Source organism: Chinchilla lanigera, unplaced genomic scaffold, assembly GCF_000276665.1.
Source record: "Chinchilla lanigera isolate Chin_1 unplaced genomic scaffold, ChiLan1.0 scaffold00044, whole genome shotgun sequence".
NCBI classification, from domain to species: domain Eukaryota; kingdom Metazoa; phylum Chordata; class Mammalia; order Rodentia; family Chinchillidae; genus Chinchilla; species Chinchilla lanigera.
The window spans coordinates 17,439,815-17,459,523 of record NW_004955445.1 but is presented as its reverse complement, the minus strand read 5'-3'; the positions used below and the strand labels follow the sequence as shown (position 1 = coordinate 17,459,523).

The window sequence follows — 19,709 nt, the reverse complement described above, 5'->3', positions numbered from 1 at the left end:
TCTCTCTCTCTCTCTCTCTCTCTCCCTCCCTCCCTCCCTCTCTCTCTCTCTCCTGGCTTGTAATGCGTGCACTCAATCTGACACATACTCATGCCACGACATGCTAGAAGCCTAAATCAGTGGGGCTGCCTAGTCTTTGATTTGAACTTTCAGAGTCAGGGACCATCAGGGACAAAAATAAATCTATTTTTACTTACAAATAGCCTGTTTCTGGTATTTTGTTACCATGACACAAAATTGGCCAACATACTAGTTCTATCCAGTGTCTGCTAAATCAGCCTCTCTTGGGAGTGGGGCCAGATAATTTGTGTTTTGAAAGCAGTTCCCCGGACACTCCTTTGGCAATTAACCTAGCATCTATGAACTGGCATTGGGAGCTAATGAATTATATCTGCATTGAGCATGCTGTGGTTCGTGATGGTTATAGGTAGCAGAAATTTTATTTTTAAAATTAAATTTTAATGGTTCCACATTCATTTTAAATATGTGCATTAGACAAAGGCAGGATGTGAAACCTGTTTTTTATAGATATTGTTAAAGAAAGGATAAATGGGCACTTAATTTAAAATTAGTTGATTTAAAGAACATTAAATCATGAAGTTTACTGGTAAGGTTAACAGGTGAAGGCAGCAAATAAATGGGCAAAGTTCAGGATACTCTGAATGGCAAAATTCTGAGGTCTGTTTGACTCCATGATTCTTGGGTTCTGTGCTGCATGGAACTTTGAGTAAGGATATAACTCTGTATTTCAGTATGTTTGGTTTCTTCCTCTTCCCCTCCTCCTCCTCCTTCTCCTTTTTTCTTCTTCTCTTCCTCTTTTTCCTCCTCTCTTTCTTCTTCCTAGTCTTCTTCATCATCATCTTCTTTTTCTGTGGTACTAGGGATTCAACCCAGGGCCTTTCCATTGAGCTACATCCCTACATCTTTTCTGAAAATTTTTAAGTTTTGAGACAGGGTCTTGCTAAGTTGCTGAGTTACCCAGGCTGGGTTGGGAAATATGATACTTCTGCCTCAGCCTCCCAGAGTGGGGGGATTATAGATGTGCACCACAGGGCCTGGCTTCCTTCTAAAAAAAAAATGTTTCATTTTGGAGTTTGTTTATATAGTAGTTTTTAAATTGTGAGGAACAGCCAAACTTTTGTTTTCAAGTGAAATCTTCAGCTCTAGGCTCCCCAGGTTATTCTACTTCATTTCCTCCCAATCTAGTCCCTGAAACTCAATCTTGGACAGGTAAATTCCAGCTCTTGCTTGTCTTAGGCAAGGACTAGGGGAAGGCTAGAGAGCATTTGTACAGTTTTGTCACTCAAAGTACCTTCATAGCCATTCAGCTTTCTATGGTTTTAAGCCCAGATCTGCATTTTGGAAATTAAAATCAAATAAAGTTGGACTTGTGGAAAACAAGCACTGAGTTCTGGAAGTGTAGGGAAGGACTTGAAGTATTTTCCCTCTTTCTAGTAGTAACCCATCTCCTTTCCTCCCATTCTTACTCACACTAAATTTCTGCCTGCACTCTTATCACCTGTGATATTTCTCATCTTCCTTAATCGCAGTATGTTTTTTCTGCAAATGGACATTGTAATGGTGGCTGGCACATTGGGTTGCCATGTGAATTAAGTGAGATATGTTTACAATAAGCTTGGAACCTGGCGTATGGTGTTTGGTAAATGCTAGCTACTTATTATCATCTTCAAAGTCTTTTTGACATCAAGGTAAATGCATAATAGTTGAAATCCATTAAATATAAATTAGAACAGGTAAAATAGAATTGATTGTTTATTTCATGTATTGCCTTGAGTGTTCATTTTGGGAAGTATAAAAGATACATAGCACATTTAATAGCTCTAAAAGTATTCTTCCTTTCCTTAGTCTTGCTTCCCTACAAGGTATTCCATTTTCCTACCATGAATTCTTTGGCCATAGAGAGTTTTAAAGCAGTCAATCCTAGCACTTGGGGAAGGTTTCTGACAAAATTCATCACGTTTAGCAATCACAGAGTTCTCTCACTAGTTGCTCTCACTTGAGTATATTCCAATGAAGCAGGTAGGGGAGAGATTATCATTCCCATTTTACAGATGATTAAACTGAGTAAGTGTTGGAACTAGCTCCTTTGGATGCAAACTGAACTCACAACAGGCCAAATGCACTGAGCAAACAGAGAAAATTGAGGCAAATTCTTGCTTTGCCTTGATTCCCTGCATCTTTGAAGTGAAATTACTTTGTCATATTTTATTGCTATACACTTGGCTTTGTGAGTGCATCCGTGACCTGGATCTGTCCATGTGTTTGCATAGAGGGATGACCTTAATGTATCTGTGAAACCTACATCTGTACACTAACAGCCATCAGCAAATGCAAATGGAGCAAATGGAAAATGGATTTCAGGTACAGATCAAAAACTGTCCCAGCAAGAAAAATAACTTCAATGATGGGGATTTGGGCTGTCCACATACCTGCCGAAAGTCTCCTTGAATTAAAAGCAAAGTGCCTGACAATTTCATGACTTTCCCATCTGAAAATGTAATCTTCCATGAGGTAGGGGAAATGATCTAGGTCACTGATTTGCCCTGCTGGATTCTCACCAGCAAAAAGGCATCGGTTGACTGAATGGACATGACGGGGACCTTGGGAGAGGTGACAGAATGAGAAGGTAAAATCCAGGCACAGTAAGAGGACAGGAAGGTGGGTTTCTAACAACTGAGTGTCAAAGGTCAGTTTGAATTTGTACAGAGGAGCTTCAAGCACAGGGTGACAGTGGCTGGATATCTTCCCAAAGTGCAATTCTGTGTGTTCAATTTTCCCAGTGACAAAGATCATGGGGAGGTAACCAGAGAAACCCACGCAGGGAGCCAGGGAGCTCTGGGAGAAACTCCAGGGCAGAAGAGGTATCCAGAGATGGCAAGAAAGGACTCGGAACCTTGAGTGAAAAAGAAAGGGTGACAGGGATCAAAACAACTCTTATGGAGAGTAAAACTTCACAGAAGCCCAGGGCTAAATCATGTTAAGAGGAGGAGAGCAAACTTCTAAAAGTCATCCTTAGGAGAAGTAATAGATCTATGAAGGGAGAAACTAGTTTTATGACAAGGAGAGGGGATCTCAAGAAGGATAATTTAAGCCTGAAAAATGAGGCAGGGATGCTGCTGAGGTTGAGGAGACAAAGCTCAGAACAGAAGGAAGAAAGGAAGAAAGGCTCTCACTTCTCTCCGTGCTCTCACTGCTCATGGGCACCTCAGCTTGCAGGAGACTTAGGAATGAGATCCTTGAGCATGGCCAAAGAGCTTTGAAACAATTGGTAGAGGAAAAGTAAGAGTGTGAGAGAGGAGACCAATGTCATCCCCCATTTCAACAGAGGAGGAGCATGGCTTTCATGAGCTATGAGGTGATGAGTTTGTTGTTGATTCAGAAAGAGATTCTGGAGCAAATGAGTAAAGGGGTTTGTTTGTGCATTTCAGGTCAGTCTCAGGCTTCTTTTGACACCATCACAAACTGACAGGCATACAAATAAAACAGATTTGTCGCTAACATCTTGGAGATCAGCTGCACCCTTGAGAAAGTGTCCCTTAAATACCTTGAGGATGAGATGGATAATATGGACAAAAGGCAAATGGTTATCTTAAGTATCATGGTTAATAGAGATTGAGCATTTGCTCTATGTCAGATACTGTTAGGTCTTCGGTGGTTTTGAACTGTAAGTCACCAAATAGTCTGGTGTCCACTGGGAGAGAAGTCTCCAGTGCTGGGTCCTGCTCTCACGTCTGATCCTCTTCCAGCCAGCATCTTTACTCCTTCCTTGGAGGAGGACACAGGAATGACATAAAGCCTGGAGGGAAGGAGGACAAACACATTGGATAATAGAAACAAAGGGCTCGACAGGCAGGAATAGTGGCTGAATCTACTACGATAAAAACACTAGAAATAATTTTTTTAGCCAAAAATTTACTCCTGTGTAGATTGTGAGAGATATAGTGGAATAATTAATCAGATAAAGAGGTTTGCAATTTCAAAAGTGGTACAATTTGAGTCAAAAATGGGAAATCCTTTTGACAGAAATATTCATGAGATCTCAGGCAATATTGATAAAAGTATAGTCTGCAATATGGAGGTGATGTTCCTTGGCTTGGCTTGGCATGTTCTTTCTAACCCATAATATCATGTTTGGGGTTTAGTGATGTAAGTAAGGACAGGGTTACCACTTGCTCATGTCATTTCTTTTCTGATCTCAGTTCTTTAATGATTCCCCATTGCACTTAAAAGTCATGTCCAAATTCCTTCCCATGATACACATGCACTTCTTAATCTCCCCCATCACCTTCTCCATCTGTTTTATTTCCTTTTTTTTTTATTTTAAAGAGAAAAAAAGATGAAAGTAACAATGAAACCGAGTTTCAGAACAGGTTAGTAGGACAGTTACAATAGTTGAGACATCACATATTGTCTTCACAGTACTTATTCAGAGTAGATATGATATCTTGTCTATACAGTATTAGCACAAAACTTTCTTTTTAATGAACTAAGAGAAACTAGCTGTGTAACTATCTTAACTATTTTATGTATGCATGTATTTTTCCTTTTCCCTTTCTTCCTGTTCCCTTTCCCCCATCATAGTTGTTTCCTTATTTCATACTTCTTCCATTACTACCTTCTGTTGCTGATGGTCAAACAGGCCAGGTGTGTGACCTTTTCATTAGCATCTAGATATAAGTTCCCCAGAAAGCTCTTTGGCTTGACCTTTTACTTTAATTCAGGTCTTTGCTTAAAACTACATTCCCAGAAAGAGCTGCTCCAGACCACTTTATCTAAGGGCTGATGCATTCTTTCTCTTTAGGGTGAAAGTGTTTCATTTTTTATGGAAACAAACAGTATGACTTAACATCATTCTTATTTATGCATTTTTTATTTTCTGGTCCTTGTGTTGGAACACATAAGTGGGAGAGTGGGGGCTTCACTGATTTGCCATAGTCTAACACAGTGTCTAGTATTGTGAAGACTTATGATAAGTATCCCCCACAAAAAAACCCTGTCAAAACCTGATGAATGAACAATGAAAGGAATGATGAACATTCTGTGGAGTCAGTTTTCAGAGAACACATTTTGGCAAATGTTTGAGGTTGTTTGGAGATATGAAAAAGTAGGGAAAGAGCAAATATTTTGGAGGATATCCATAAATTTATACCAACTATTTATGACTATGGTTCCTGACCCCTTTCTTTGATATTTTTTGTATTTACACACTTAGCAATCCACTCTCATTTGGACCATAAAGGCAGGTTTTGCTCTAATCTTTGAGACTTTTCTGAGATGAAGATGCTTATACCCGTATCTCTTCCATCTTCCTGCAGACCTTCTGGGCTCTGGTCTTGGAAGGTCCATAGTTCCCCAGATCTGCCTCCCACTGTTATTGTCATTCTTTTGGATTCTGGAAGAGTGAAGTCTTAGTTGGTTGCCCTTTGTTTATTTGCCTCTGTATAGACCTTTGAATTTCATAGTACTGTACTAATAATTTTCTCAAATGGACATTTAAAAGCACAATTATTTTGTTTATGAATTAATTTTCCTGTGTGTGTGTGTGTGTGTGTGTGTGTGTGTGTGTGTGTACTCAGTCAACAGTATTTAGTACAAAGCTTGGACTGTAGCAAGAATTGAGGATGTATTTATTGACTTTGAGGATTGAAGGAGAGGCTTGGTTAAGATGATTCAAATATACAGAAATTTTCCAGAGACACTCATGGTTTTCATTTCATAGACACCATCCATCTATCTACCCATTCATTTAACAATTACTTACTGAATGCCCCAGTACGATCTGAAGTCCTGGATGTAGTGTGTCCTTGCAGTCTGTCCTCACACTTTTTTTTCCATATCAGCTTGGGAAGAGATGAGTAACTCTGGAAGAATCACATGTTTTACTCTTTGTTCCATTGGACATTGCTCAGAGGTGTAACATAGGGTTATAGAAAAGGTGTTACTCAGCTCAATAATGACTGTGTGTCTACTTTTCTAGCCCCTTGGCCTCTTTTATGATTTCAGTTTGGTGGATGAACACACTTACCCACCAATCACCAATGCTTAGCTCCTTGGCTTTCTTCCTGGGTGGGAGTTGGTGCTGCAGGTAGACTGATGAGCTCAAAACCCAGTTTGATCTTTTACTGTGTATGTTAAAAACTTTCCCTGTTTTCACTTCCTTTGACAGTAGCAAATGGGAAGAATTATCAGACTTTACTCAAAGGAAAAAAATTGTTGAAAAAAATTGAAGTGGATAACGTAAGGGAAGTACTGACAAAGGTGAGCGTAGAAGTCAAAATAGCTCTTGCCTTCCTGGAGCAATGTGCTACCACCTGGGGACTTATCAGCAACAGGTAGGACATGGCTTTCTGATAGGAAAAAATATAGATGGTCAATTTTTTCATGGCTCTAAATATAAAAATTCCCAATGAAGAATATTGAGATCTCTGTCTATAATCAAAACCCAGATGATCTGCTATTACTTTAAGGCACGTGTGCACGCACACAGGCATGCACATGTGTGTGCGTGTGTGTGTGTGCATGTATCTGTGTATAGAGGAGGATTTCTAGGGTCCTGTCTTAACCTCCTCATTTTCAAAGTCTTTGTCCAGTTAACCCAGAAGGTAGCTTATTTCTGCATAGCAGGGGCATGCTGGAAACACAGCCTTAAAGATTGTGTTTTATTTTTTATTTTTATTTTATTTTTTGTTTCTTTTCCAGTACTGGGAATTGAACTCACGACCTTGCACTTGCCAGGCAGGTGCTGTGCCACTGAGCTAAATCCCCAGCCCCCAAAGATTGTGTCTTAGTCACTCTCCTGTTACTGGGACAAAATACTGAACAGTCACAACTTAAAGGACAAGAAGTTTATTTTTGGCTCATGGTTTCAGTCCATGGTGGAAGGGCATGGCAGAAGAAAGCTGCTCCACCCATGGCAGCCAGGAAGCAGAGAAACAAGAAATGCCTTTCTAGGTCTCTCTCCCAGTGACCCACCTCCAACCAGCCACACCTCCTAACAGCACATTCAGCTACTGAACTCATCAATGCAGCACCCACCATTAAGTAAAGCACTACATGATCCAATCTCCTTCCAAACACATGAGACTTTTGGCCAACATTTTAGATCTAAGCCATAGCAGATTAGAAGGCATTCCTACGTACTCAGTCACGACCCCCCTTCTTCCTTTCTTCTTTCCTCTCCCTCATATGTCATTAATGATTAATGCATTACAACTTGATGGCAGGCACTAGACTCTCTGCCTTGGGCTCTTTTGTACATGTGTAACTCATAGGTCATTTAATGAGACACACACGCCACTACTGCCTTGTCCCGTGTGACTGAGAACATGGCCATCAGCCCTGCTCAGGGCCCACCCTGCCAGATTTGCAACTTCATTTTGAACCTTCTCCTGTGGGCCAGGGGAACTGTTACAGATTTTAAGTAGAGAGGCAATTTCAGAAGACTAAGTGAGAAGGAAATGGGGTGAAAACAGGAGCTATGAAAACAGATTAATCCCAGTTTCCAGTTCTGACTCTTCCTCCTTTGTGGCTGTTTATCCTTGGAGAAGTTACTTAACTTTACCAGTTCTGTTTCCTTATTTTTATAATGGGAGGTAATAATTTTCTGTGACATGACTCTTAACTGAACTCAACAAGAACATGAACGGATGATGACTGAAGTTCTAGGTGTGGAGGAGGTGTTCAATAATGATTTCATATCTCCTTCCCTTTGCAACTTTATTTTTTTAGGACATGATGTGAGCACTGGACCTCACTGTGGTTCTGATAAGAGTAAAGTGGCTCTATTGAAGGTAACCTTCCAGCTAGTTGGAGCCAATCCTGGATCCTTAAGTCTTTATTTATTTAGGGTTTGGTAGGAGCTGGGATGCATTTGGTCAGGACGTGGAATCCTGTTTTCGTGTAACATCTGAATAATCCTCTGGGGAGTTTGCTGCTAGGCCTGCAAGACAGGCCAGAAGAGCAGCTGAAGCATTAGGAGAAGCTGGATACTCTGAACCCAGCAATTCCGCTACCATAAATTCTAACCAAAGCCCTGTTCTTGGCTTGACCCTACCTGCCCATCTATAATTAAAGTCGTGTCTACAGTTATACAGATTAAAAGGAAAGAAGAAGAATGTCATCAAATCATAATTTCCAGAAGCAAAGCTCCCTTTTTCCTCATCTTTTTTTCCTCTCTCTATTTTAGATTTGGCAGCAGGATTCCTCAAAAGTAGGCCGTGGTGTCCTTTCCTACAGTTCATTACCAGTGGGCAAGGAGGGCCTACTCGGGTTGCCAAAGTCTCAACACTGATTCGCAGGCAGTGGGGAGAGAGCGTTTCCCGGATGCGCACCTCCAGCCAGGAGGCAAACGTTTGCCACGGGGGAATTTTTGTTTCTCCCTAAGCAAGAGGTTATACTAAAGAAGGACTCCTTTGCGAATGTTTACATATCCGACCCAATTTTATTTTTAATTTTACCGTGCATGTGTGCCGAGGCATTTTGGTGAAGGAAATGGTTACAGATGTCACACTGGAAGAATTCTTTTATTTGGGGGTCTTGGGATTTGAAGACTGCATTGGAACTGTCAGTCTCAGCCATTCTGTCGCAAAGTTCATGAAAGGAAAACATTTGAAAGCCAGAGGGGGAAAATGAAAAGTATCTGATCTAGGCTGTGACTCTGTTGTCAACGTCATTTTCATGGAAAGAACCATGGCCCTGACTTGGCAGTTTGTGAACACAGAATTGTTTCCTTGAGGGAAGACACCACAGTGAAGACAGAGGATGCCCAAACACTGGGCCAAAAAACCCAAAATTTGTCAGCCACAGCAGGGACTGCAGCATTGGGAGAATGCCTCCCTGGTGGATTGTGACTTCTTTTGTCCAGACGCTATGCTTTCTATGTAATCATCATATCATTTGGATGAAGGCTCAGACTTAAAAGTTATAGAGAAAATTGTCAGAAATTTGGGTGGTAAGTAGGTATTTCCTGAATTGTGAAAAGCTCATTTACTAAAATTGCACCTAGTTCAAAAAATGTATATAGTCTTTCTCTCCCATGTGCACTTTGATTGAGTGGTGCTGCCTCTCTGATCAAGACTGTTTAGGGTCATCTGCTTTGGAGATGGGTGAGGCCATGGTTGGCACTGAACTTGAGAAACTTCCCAAGGGCAAGCAACATGCTTCCTGACCCTGTGGCCTCCACACTTCCATCAGAAGATGACTTTCTGACTGGTGCTTCCTTCCATCTTCTCCTTCTCCTCCTCCCACCATCTCTTCCCTATCCCTTCTTCTACTCTTCTACCTCTTCTACCTCTTCCTCCTCTTTCTCTCTCTTTCTTGTACTAGAAGAGAAACTGTTTAAACACATGATTAACCCATATATATCTATATATCTCACCTTATTTAATCCTCAAATAACTCTCATAATTTTCAACCCATTTTTAGAAATCAGGGAACCATAACAGGACCGGTCAAGGTGATAGAGTCTCAGCTAGGGAACAGGGCCAAGGGCTTTCTGAAGCTGAAGTCCTATCAGCTGTCTTCTCCCCACCCCAAGGCTCCTCCTCCCTTGTTGCCCAGGCTGACAGCAATGGATCCTGGGATCCTGGGCTAATCATGAGAGCCTGGACTGCTAAGGAAAACTGTGTGAGTGGAGGCTTATTTTATTATTATTCTTAATTGGGAAAATTTTCCCTTCTTGCATTCTCTTTACCTCCATCTAAACAGTCCTGTGAAAGGTATAGCTTTGATCCAATTAGCCTTCTGGAGAGAGCTCCCAAGAAGAATATCCTTGAGTAGCCTCTGAGCATTTGACAATTTTCTGGTTGACATAGCTGAGTCATGTTGTGAACCAGAAGCATCAGAGCTCAGACTCCCCAATCCTAACTCATAGGGGAAAGCTGCGGAGGTGTCTGAGAGAGCTGACATTTGAGCTGATCTCTTCCAGGTCCTGCTGATGGGATAGAGAAGTTGCCCTTGCATAAGCTTGCTCAGTGTCAGGGTAAATTTTGGGCCATGGATGGGAAGGCTAAAGAGTGTATCTGCCAGGAAAAGAAGATCGATTGGCTGAGTTTAGTTCTATAGATGCCTCATGGCAAGAGTGTCCCTGGAGTGGTCCTACTCCAGGTTTTCAATTAGCCCATGGCCCTGTTCCTCTTGCCTGACAGCTTCATTTCCAGCTGCCTCAGATGGAGAAAAGTTAGTACATGATTTTCCTCTGAGAATGGAGAGAACACGTAGTTTCCTCCTTATTTCCAGCATTCTGGCTTATAAGTGGCGGCACCCTAGCAGCTGAGCCCTGTGGCATGGTACCAGTACATGCATCATATCTACTTACTCATTTAGTGGCATAACAGGGTTCTCATGTCTATTTACTCAGTTGGCAGGGAGAAAAGTTTCTTGCCTGAGATTAGGGTAAAATGGGAAGGGGTTGGAGACAAAGGGATAGGAAGCATGTTAAGTAACATCAAGTTGTCCTTGTCGGAGCTTTGTCACTTAAATGTTTTATTTTTTTTGTTTTAATTTTCAACCAGAAATCAATAGTTCTTCTGCTAGCACTCTAGCTCCAGGATGGTAGATTCTAGAGAAGAAAATCGTTTTAAAAAAATTTTTTAAAGGAATAAAAAATAATAAAAAAAATTAGAAATGATACATAATTTCACTAAACAAGATAAGAATTCAGCGGTGGTTGTTAAGTTGCTATTACTGTCTTCAAGTTAGTTGTTCATATTACCAGATACAGGCATGCAAAATTGGTCAAAAAATTAAAAAGAAAAAAATTAAGCATTAACTGTTCTTTTCAATAAACCAATAGAAATCAGCAGTACAATTGTCCCAGCTATTCTTGCATATACATATGTATTTTTCTCTGTCCTTTCTTTTATTTCTTTTCCTCCCTTCCCTCATCCCAGTTGTTCCTTCCCTTTGAGCAGTTTCTTTCCCTTCCACAATATCTATTGTACCTTTTAGATTTTATTTACTCTTTCAAATTCTTACACTAGGGAGGCAATATGATATTTACACATGTGGGTCTGATTTATTTCACCTATAAGTGTGATCTCTAGTTGCATCCATTTACTTATAAAAACCTTGAGTTTATCTTTTTATAGCTGAGTAATACTCCATTGTATAGGCATACCACATCTTTTCATCCATTCCTCAGTTGATGGGCATTTGGGTTGTTTCCAAGATTTAGCTATGACAAATTGTGCTGCTATAAACATAGGTGCACATATATGACTGTGGTATGACGTTTTCAATTTTTCTGGAAAAATACCCAGAAGGGGACTAGCTGGGTTAAGTGGGACCTCTAATCTTAGAGAAGAAAATCTTGAAATGCCAGGTTCCTCAGTCTACCTCAGTGATTCTCAATCTAAATGCCTTCTGGAATCATCTAGGCAGTTTGTTTTTTGTTTTTTGTTTTTTTTTCTGGTACCAGGAATCAAACTCACGACCTTGTGCTTGCCAGGCAGGTGCTGTGCCGCTGAGCTAAATACCCAGCCCCCAGTTTTAAAAATATTGGTGATGGGGCCTGATCCCTAGAGATTCTGACTTAATTGTCTGGGTTGTAGACTGCATCATGATGTTTAAAACTATACAGATAATTGTAGGGTTTGATTAAGTTTGAGAAGAGCTGGTCTGTATGAAACTTGATATTTGAATGCAGGCAGAAAGTTTGAGTGTGTTGGTCAGATATTTCCATCTGTAAACATCACAATAACCTCAAAGCTTGTCTTTGAGGATATTTGTGCTAGACAATGTGTGAGGTGTGTTGTCTCCATAACCTCATTGAATAATTAAGCAAGTGTATCTGAATCACCCAGAGGGTTGTTAACACACAACAGTCCAGTCTCCATATCTAAAATTTCTAATCCAGTAGGTGTGGTAGGTAGCCTTATCATGGTCCTCTCTCCTGATCATCCTCGTGCTTTTTATGTAATCCCCTCCCCTTGAGTCTGAACTGGTTTTATTGATGTGCTTTCAAAGATTACAGTAGAAGAGATGGAATGTTACTTCCAAAGTCAAATCATAAAAAAAGCTATGGCTTCTATCTTGAGTGTACTCTCTCTTGATTTCTACTTGCCCAGGGGAGAAGGCTACCATGTCATGGGACAGCACCATGGAGAGGCTCACATGGCAAGGAGCTGAGGTGAGGCCCACCACCGTGTGCATGATCTTGGAAGCAGATTCTGCCCAACATAAGTCTTCACAGGAGCTCACAGCCTTCTCAGACAACTTGACTGTGCCCTGACAGAGGCACAGAGCTCAGTGATGTCCATGTTTATGACATAGAAATCACAACATAACAAATGTTTTTTACTTGCTCAGATTAGGACAATTTGTTTGCAGCAATAGGTAATACAGTGTGTCTGGACTAGGGTTTGAGAGTCACTATGTTTGATAAGCTGATAAAATTGCCTCAAGAATCACATTTGGAAAACCAGAGCTCCACACCAGTACTAAGGTGTTATTATTGTATTCATTACACAGATGTAGAAACAGCTTTAGAAGTTTTACGTCACTTTGTCAAGGTCATTGCAAGAGAGATGGTTCTGGGATTCAAACTCAGGCACTCTAAGCCCAGAAGTCCATGCTTATAACTACTGTGCTATGCTGTCTCTTCTTCTCATTTTGAAACATGTGTACTGCTGTCTGTGTTGAATTATATCGATTACATTGTATGATGATGTTGGTCAGTGAAGAATTTTAATCTGAAGCTTTATTAGGGACCGTGATTAAAATGGCTTTCCTCTATAACATAAATGCTTCCCAAGTTAGGATTAATACTAGAGTGGGCCCAAGGCCAGTTTCCTTTGTGATACGGTGGTTTTTGAACTATGGCAGGGATCTGAAGTACTTGGAAGGCTTGTTAAAACACAGATTGATGAGACTCATCTTCAGAGTTTTGTTTTGTTTTGTTTTTGTTGTTTTTCTCCGGTACCAGGAACCGAACTCACGACCTTGCGCTTGCCAGGCAGGCGCTTTGCCGCTGAGCTAAATCCCCAGCCCTCATCTTCAGAGTTTTGGATGTAGAAAGTCTAAAGTAGAGCTTGATAATTTGCATTTCTTACACACTGTCAGTCAAGGCTGATGTTTTGGGTCCACTGACCATACTTAGAGAACCACTGTTTTTGTTGAAGGACCATCATGCTTACCCACTGTCTTTCACATGAGATCAGCCATGTGCAGGGTGGTATGGCTGTAGACCTCACTGTATTTCAGAAGTGATATTTTGGCTCAGTCTTCTGAGTTGATGACTGCAGAGAGAAGCACAGGCATAAGCAAGGCCCTGGTGGTTCCCTATATGCCCATTTCTACTCCCTGTGCCTTTCTGCTAGGCTAAGACATGTGGTTGGCAGAACCATGCAGCCGGGCTCTTTCTGCATGTCCCCAGCATTCCAGAGTGAACTCAGATTCCATTGCAATTATTGAGGGCAGTGTGTGGTCACAACCAGCCAGCAGTGCAGATTTGTGGGAGGTGTTGCTGTTTGGGTTCAGTCTTGAGAAACTGGTGTGGGAATGTTGACAAGCAACTGCTTAGGCATGTCTATCCGTATTATCTGTTGCTAGGAACAGAGGAAAGACAGGGTACAGCCTGGCCAGGTGGAGGTAATAAGTGGATACAGATTAAGCCAAAACCAGATTTTTTAAGAAAGCCAAGCCAAATTGTGGGAGAACTGTTTCACCTTCCGAGTGCCAAGAAACATTTTCCTTGCCAATAGGACTGGTGTTGTTGTTTCTCTACTTTTCTCTCTTTCTTTCTTTCTCAACCTCTGATTACCCTCTTTCACTTAACCTACAGCTCTGTGGAAAATTCAGTCCTGACCAGAGTGGGGGCCAAGATGTCGGCATGTGATGGCTGAACTTTGGATGCACTGGAGTTTGGACTTGAGACAAAGCCTATAGAAGACCCAAGAACTCTCCAATGAGGAGATCTTACCTTCTTATGTACTAGCAGTGAGTGTATACAGAGCCATAGCTGGTGAACTAACCTGGAGGAGTCAACAGGAAACTTGCCATTTGTAATGTTGCCAAACTTCCAGGAGATCAATAGTAGATCTTAAGGTCTGATTTGGAACTATTTGTCCCATATATATACCTGAACTTCTGTACTATGAAAGTGATCCTTGATCATGTGGATTGAAAGAAGTGATGTTATGGGAAATTCTGTTACTTGTTTACAATTTTTCATCATCTCTGCATCCTTGTCATCCTTCTCTAAAGAAAACATATTCTCTTTATCCCATTGACTTTGGAGCTATCATATGATTTGCTTTGGCCAATGACATGGTGCTGTGTCTAATAGAACCTGTTAGAGATATAAGTTCCTACCATCTTTCTTTTTCTGTCCCTGTACCATAAGATAAGAACATTCTGACTAGATAGAGATTGTATCTTTAGTTGGGTCCCATAATGAGCAGATCTGTGATTCTGTCACAGATTAGAGCAGAGCCTCAGACCCATAGTTGATTCACAGCTGATGTGTAGTGTGAATAACAAATAAACTCTTGTTTTTTAAGCTAAGACTTGGTGGTTATTTACTATACAGCAGGCTCTACAACAAGCTGACTAACCTAGAGGCAGAGCCAAATCCTTTGTCTAGATCTAACGTTAATTTCCTAAGGAGCAAGTGCTCCTTCTATTCATTCAGAGATGAATACCAGAGTGATCATTTGTCAATGTTACCTAAACATAAAAGCAAAAATTTTAAGAGAAAATATAGAAAAGCATGTGTAGGATCTACCTATAAAAAATGTTTCAGTAAATAAAACACAAAGTGTTGATATGCTAAGTCAAATGAAATAAGAGAACGAGATTTTATGTAACTAAGGGCACATAAGCAGAAAGACTCAGAGATGGTGAAAGTATTTCTCATGCATAAAATGACAGAGGCTTTTATATATAATGAAATCAGAATATCGAATGAATTTATGTAAATGGTTAAAAACACAAAGAAATAGGAAGAGGGTAAGATTACTGTCACAAGTTCATGAAAGAGGTAGCAAAAGTAGCTAAGGCCATGGACAGTATCTCTAGTAGTTAGAATATGAAGTAAACAACAACTGTTAGACTTGCAAAATTTAAAAAACCTGACATACGAAAGGTAGGTGAGAATGTTTGCACAACCAGCGTAAAGAATGGCTATGACCCAAGCTTGATCTTGCAGGGGTTTAGTGGCAAATGGAGAAAACAGGCATGTGACGAGATGATTGTAAAACTTTGTGATTGTTGTAGTGATGGGCATGTCAGGGTAAGCAGGAGCTGAGAAGGAAGGCTTCATAGGGGAAGTGACACGAGAGGAAATGACAGTTCCAGAAAGAGAGGGACCTGGGCAAAAACACGAGGGACTGGAAGAGAATGGATCAGATTAGGGAGAAATGATATGGAACTGAAAAATGAGCATTAGAATGATTGACACCAAATAATTCCAAACTGTGGAGAAGTGAGTCAGTGATATAGAGGACAGGCTAGGAAAATTTCTCCTAATATGGGAGCAAAAGACAAAGAGCTAAAAATGGTCAAAAGGAAAATCACGACTGGCAATAAACTCTGAAAATCATGTAACTGGTGTTGCTGAAAAAGAGATCAGAATGTAGGGCTGGGGGTTTAGCTCAGTGGCACAGCACCTGCCTGGCAAGCGCAAAGTCCTGAGTTCAATTCCCTGTACCAACAACAAAAAAAGTAACAATGTGCATAATACAAATGAGGGGCATTTCACAGTGCATACATACCTCAGAATGTCATGTTGTACATCATAGATATATACAACTTTTACTTTTCAGTTAAAAATTAATTTAAAAGGAAATAATGGAAGAGAATTTGAGGGAAGAAATATTAGAAAAATTCTATTTTGGAAATGTCAGAAGAAAAGTTAACCCTTTCCCCTAAATCAAAAAGAAAACAACTAAAACCTTGGCACATGTTGCTTTTTCAAAGAGAATCAAGGACTTTTTCTAATTAATAAATTTATTCTTACTTTTCTAATTACAAAACTAACATACATTTATCTTTGAAAATTGGAAAAGTGCACAGTAAGAGAAATATCACGGCACTGGTAACATTACTAACAAAAAGTAGTGCTACTAATATTTGTTGTGCTCTTTTAATGTTCCTCTATGCTATTTTTCCAGACAAAACAGAAATTATTGTGTCCATGTATAGGTGTGTACGTATACTGTGTATATGCACAGTAAATGATATGAATACATATATGTTAATGCATGTATATGTAATGCAAACGTGTGGATATAAGTACTTGTATGAATAGTTCCTTTTTAAAACTGAATTTCTGGTGCAGAATATAAAGAAGAATCAGTGGAACAGCATAGAAAGTGTGGGCATTGAAAGTCAACATTTTGAGTTATTATTCAGGTTTTATTGTGTTGCATTTATTATGATAATCTTCAAAATAGGCTTAATTTGCCATTTTCTTACTCAACCATTATATGGAGAATTTTTATGTATTTTGTATTCCCCTATGTTTTCTCCTGAAAGTTTTTACATTTTGCTTTTCATATTTAGGACACATTACCATGTGGCTGTTTTCTTGGTGCGTATGCTAGAAATGAATCCCTGGTTTTCCTCTGCTGTGGTCAGAGAGTAGGCTTTAAGAGACTTTTCCTCTTTGGAATGTCTTGAGGTTTTCATAAGGCCTAATTATGTAATCATATTTTTGTAAATGTCTAGGGCTCTGGAAAAGAAGGCCATTTTTAGGGTTTGTTTTTAAAGTATGTACAACATCTTCACTAACACTAGAATTGTCAGAATTTTCTCATACGTGCAAATCTGATAGTTGTAAAATAAACTTATTGTGATCTCACATTTCTCTAACTACTTGAGAAACCAAGCGCCTTTTCATGTGTTGTTTAGCCCTTTGTGCTTTCTCTTCCATAAATGCTTGATTATAGCCTTTGCCTTTTTCCTCTTAGTTTGTCCTTTTCTTTTTATTGATTTATAAGGATTCATTATGTTCTGGATTTCCCCCTCGTATATTATATGATTTTGAAATAACTTCTGAATGCCTGTAGCTTGTCTTTCATATGTGTATGTTTTTGTCTCTCAACACAAAAAAACCTTTTAATTTAGTAAATTTGTCAGTCTTTCATGTTTAATGCTTCGTGTCTTTTAAGAAAATCTTTTCTTCCTGTAGGACTATAATGATATTTTATTATACATTTTGTCTTGACATAGCAAACATTTTTGCCCTTTACAATTAGACTTCTAATTCATTTGGAATGTGTGCTTGCATATGGTGTAAGGTAAGGATTCTCTTTATTTTAAATTTGGATGGCCAAGTTTTGCAATATCATTAAATTCCTTTTGTCTCATTTTTTATCGTACCATTTCTTGGCATATTTTTCTTGGAGTAAATACTGAGTTCTGCAGGTCGATTTATCTTTTCCTCTAATGATGCCATAATGTTTTAGTTACTATGTCTTTGTAATAATTCCAGATAAATAGCAGGCAAGTCAGCCATCCTTATTCTTCAAAACTGTCTGGGATATTCTTGGTATCTTACTCTTCTACACAAAGTATAACACCAGCTTATCATTTGCTATAGAAAACACTGCTATTGTTTTTATTGGACATATTTATTAATATATGACTTAAGAAGTTATTGCTTTCTTTATACCATTGAAATATTTTATAGAATGGCATGATCTACCTTTGTATTAATCTTTTATAGTGTTCTCAAATACAGTTTTATAATTTTATTCATAACTCTTTTTTGAACTTCCTTTATTGCATTAAATATCTTATAATTTGTGTTGCTTTTAAGAATGCATTTTAATATTATTATAGTTTCCAATTTTTATAGGAATGATGTTGATTTTTAACATATGGAATTATATCCAATAATAATAACAATGATTTTAGTAGCTCTAATAATTTTATGTATTAACTTGTTTTTAATATTGTCTATGTGGCTTTCCAAACTTTTATAACTCTTCCTATCTGCCAGCACTGACTAGGACTTTATATGTAGTGCTGAGTTGGTACGATAATAGTTTTCCTTTGCTCTGACTTTCAAGAGAGTGCTGCAAAAATTTTCACCATTCCACACTATGATAGTGGGCTTTTTGGCCACATACGCTATATATGTTGTATTAAGACCATTCCCCTCTCTCAGCCCTGGTTTGCTAAGATCCTTTTTTTAAAATCTAGAAAGGTTATTAAATTTTATCAAAAATTTTTTGACAGTTTTTGAGATGTGTGTATGATTTTTCTCCTTTAATATGTTAAGGAGGTTAATTTCATTAGATCTTTCTAATGTTTAGTCATGCTAGTATTCTTGGCATAAGTCCAACTTGATCAGTTTGTATATACACACATACATTATTGCATTCAGTTTGCTAATGTTTTAATTAAAAGTCCACTGTATGATCTACCACTTATGTTTTCATAAACTGGAAGTTAATCTGGAGGACATTATGCTAAGTGAAATAAGCCCTGCACAGAAAGACAAATGCTGCACCATCTCACAACATGTGATTAAAAAAGACGGCATGTGTTGAAATTTTCAATCAATTACATTAAAAGGCACATTGCCTTTAGTTCCCCTCAAAATACTCTCCCTTGCTTTGAACACAACTATCTTGTCATTCCTGCCACTTTCTGAAGCAGTTCTGTAAGTCCTCTTTCTTGAGCATCTTATGTGACTGCCTATATGTCTTGAATGAATTCAAAACATTGAGCTTTCGTAGTCCTTTTTTTTTTTTTTTCCTTTTTTTTCTGGTACTAGGAACCGAACTCACGACCTTGCGCTTGCCAGGCAAGTGCTGTGCTGCTGAGCTAAATCCCCAGCCCCTTGTAGTCCTTTTGACTTTGGGGAATGCAAAGAAGTCACATGGTGCCAGATCCAGTGAACAAGCTAAGTGAGGAGACAGCATGTTTTTATGAGCCTGCCTTTCTGTTGGATGGTGTATTGCAGCAGCATTCACCGGATTTTTTATTACAACTTGTAAAGACAGTCATGAGGGAGGACTATCCGAACTTCTTCAGCAAGCAGGAGGAATAACAGATTAAGTGCATTTAAAATAAGGGGAAGTATTTTTAAGGGAGATTAATAACAGCGTGTCTTTTACTGTAATAAAGTCTTTTAATTTAAACATTCACTGTATTTTCACCCAGCTCTTGTACGTGTGGACTCTTCAAAGCTGAACTTAAAGAAGTAGAAAGCAGAATATGGTTCACAGGGGCAAGGTGTAGGGAGAGGGGAATTGGGGAGATTTTATTCAAAGAATATAAAGTTTCAATTATGCAAGATAATTCATTTCTAGAGATTTATTGTATAGCATGGTGACTATAGCTAGTAAAAATGTATATTTGAAAATTGCTAAAAGAGTAAATTTTAAATATTCTCACCAGCAAGAAATGATAAATATAGGAGGTTATGGACATGTTAATTATCTTGATGGAAGCATCTCATAATGTATGCATATATCAAAATATCACATTGTGTACTGTAAATACATGCAAATTTTATCAATTGTATGTTAGTATAATTGTAAAAATATAGTAAAAATACTAGAAGCTAGACTGGAAATTAGTGTTTTTTTCAAAATGGCCACCTCTTTTTGGCACTTTAGTTTTTAAAAAAAATTTCAATTTTCAGGGCTGGGGATTTAGCTCAGGGGCACAATGCCTGCCTGGCAAGCACAAGGCTGTGAGTTCGATTCCTGGTACTGGAAAACAAAATTACAATTTTT

At 39.0% G+C, this 19,709-nt stretch overlaps 1 long non-coding RNA gene across 3 annotated transcripts in view; it reads left to right on the top strand.

The window, feature by feature from the left end:
• LOC102006838 overlaps positions 1-14,249 on the top strand; it is a 20,281-nt gene extending 6,032 nt beyond the window's left edge. For all 3 annotated transcript variants that reach the window (XR_262346.2, XR_001235560.1, XR_001235559.1), the window contains exons 2-5: positions 6,188-6,353; positions 8,207-8,971; positions 12,087-12,148; positions 13,802-14,249. This is a non-coding gene — a long non-coding RNA (uncharacterized LOC102006838). The remainder of the gene's footprint in view (positions 1-6,187; positions 6,354-8,206; positions 8,972-12,086; positions 12,149-13,801) is intronic.
• Positions 14,250-19,709: the final 5,460 nt, after the last annotated feature.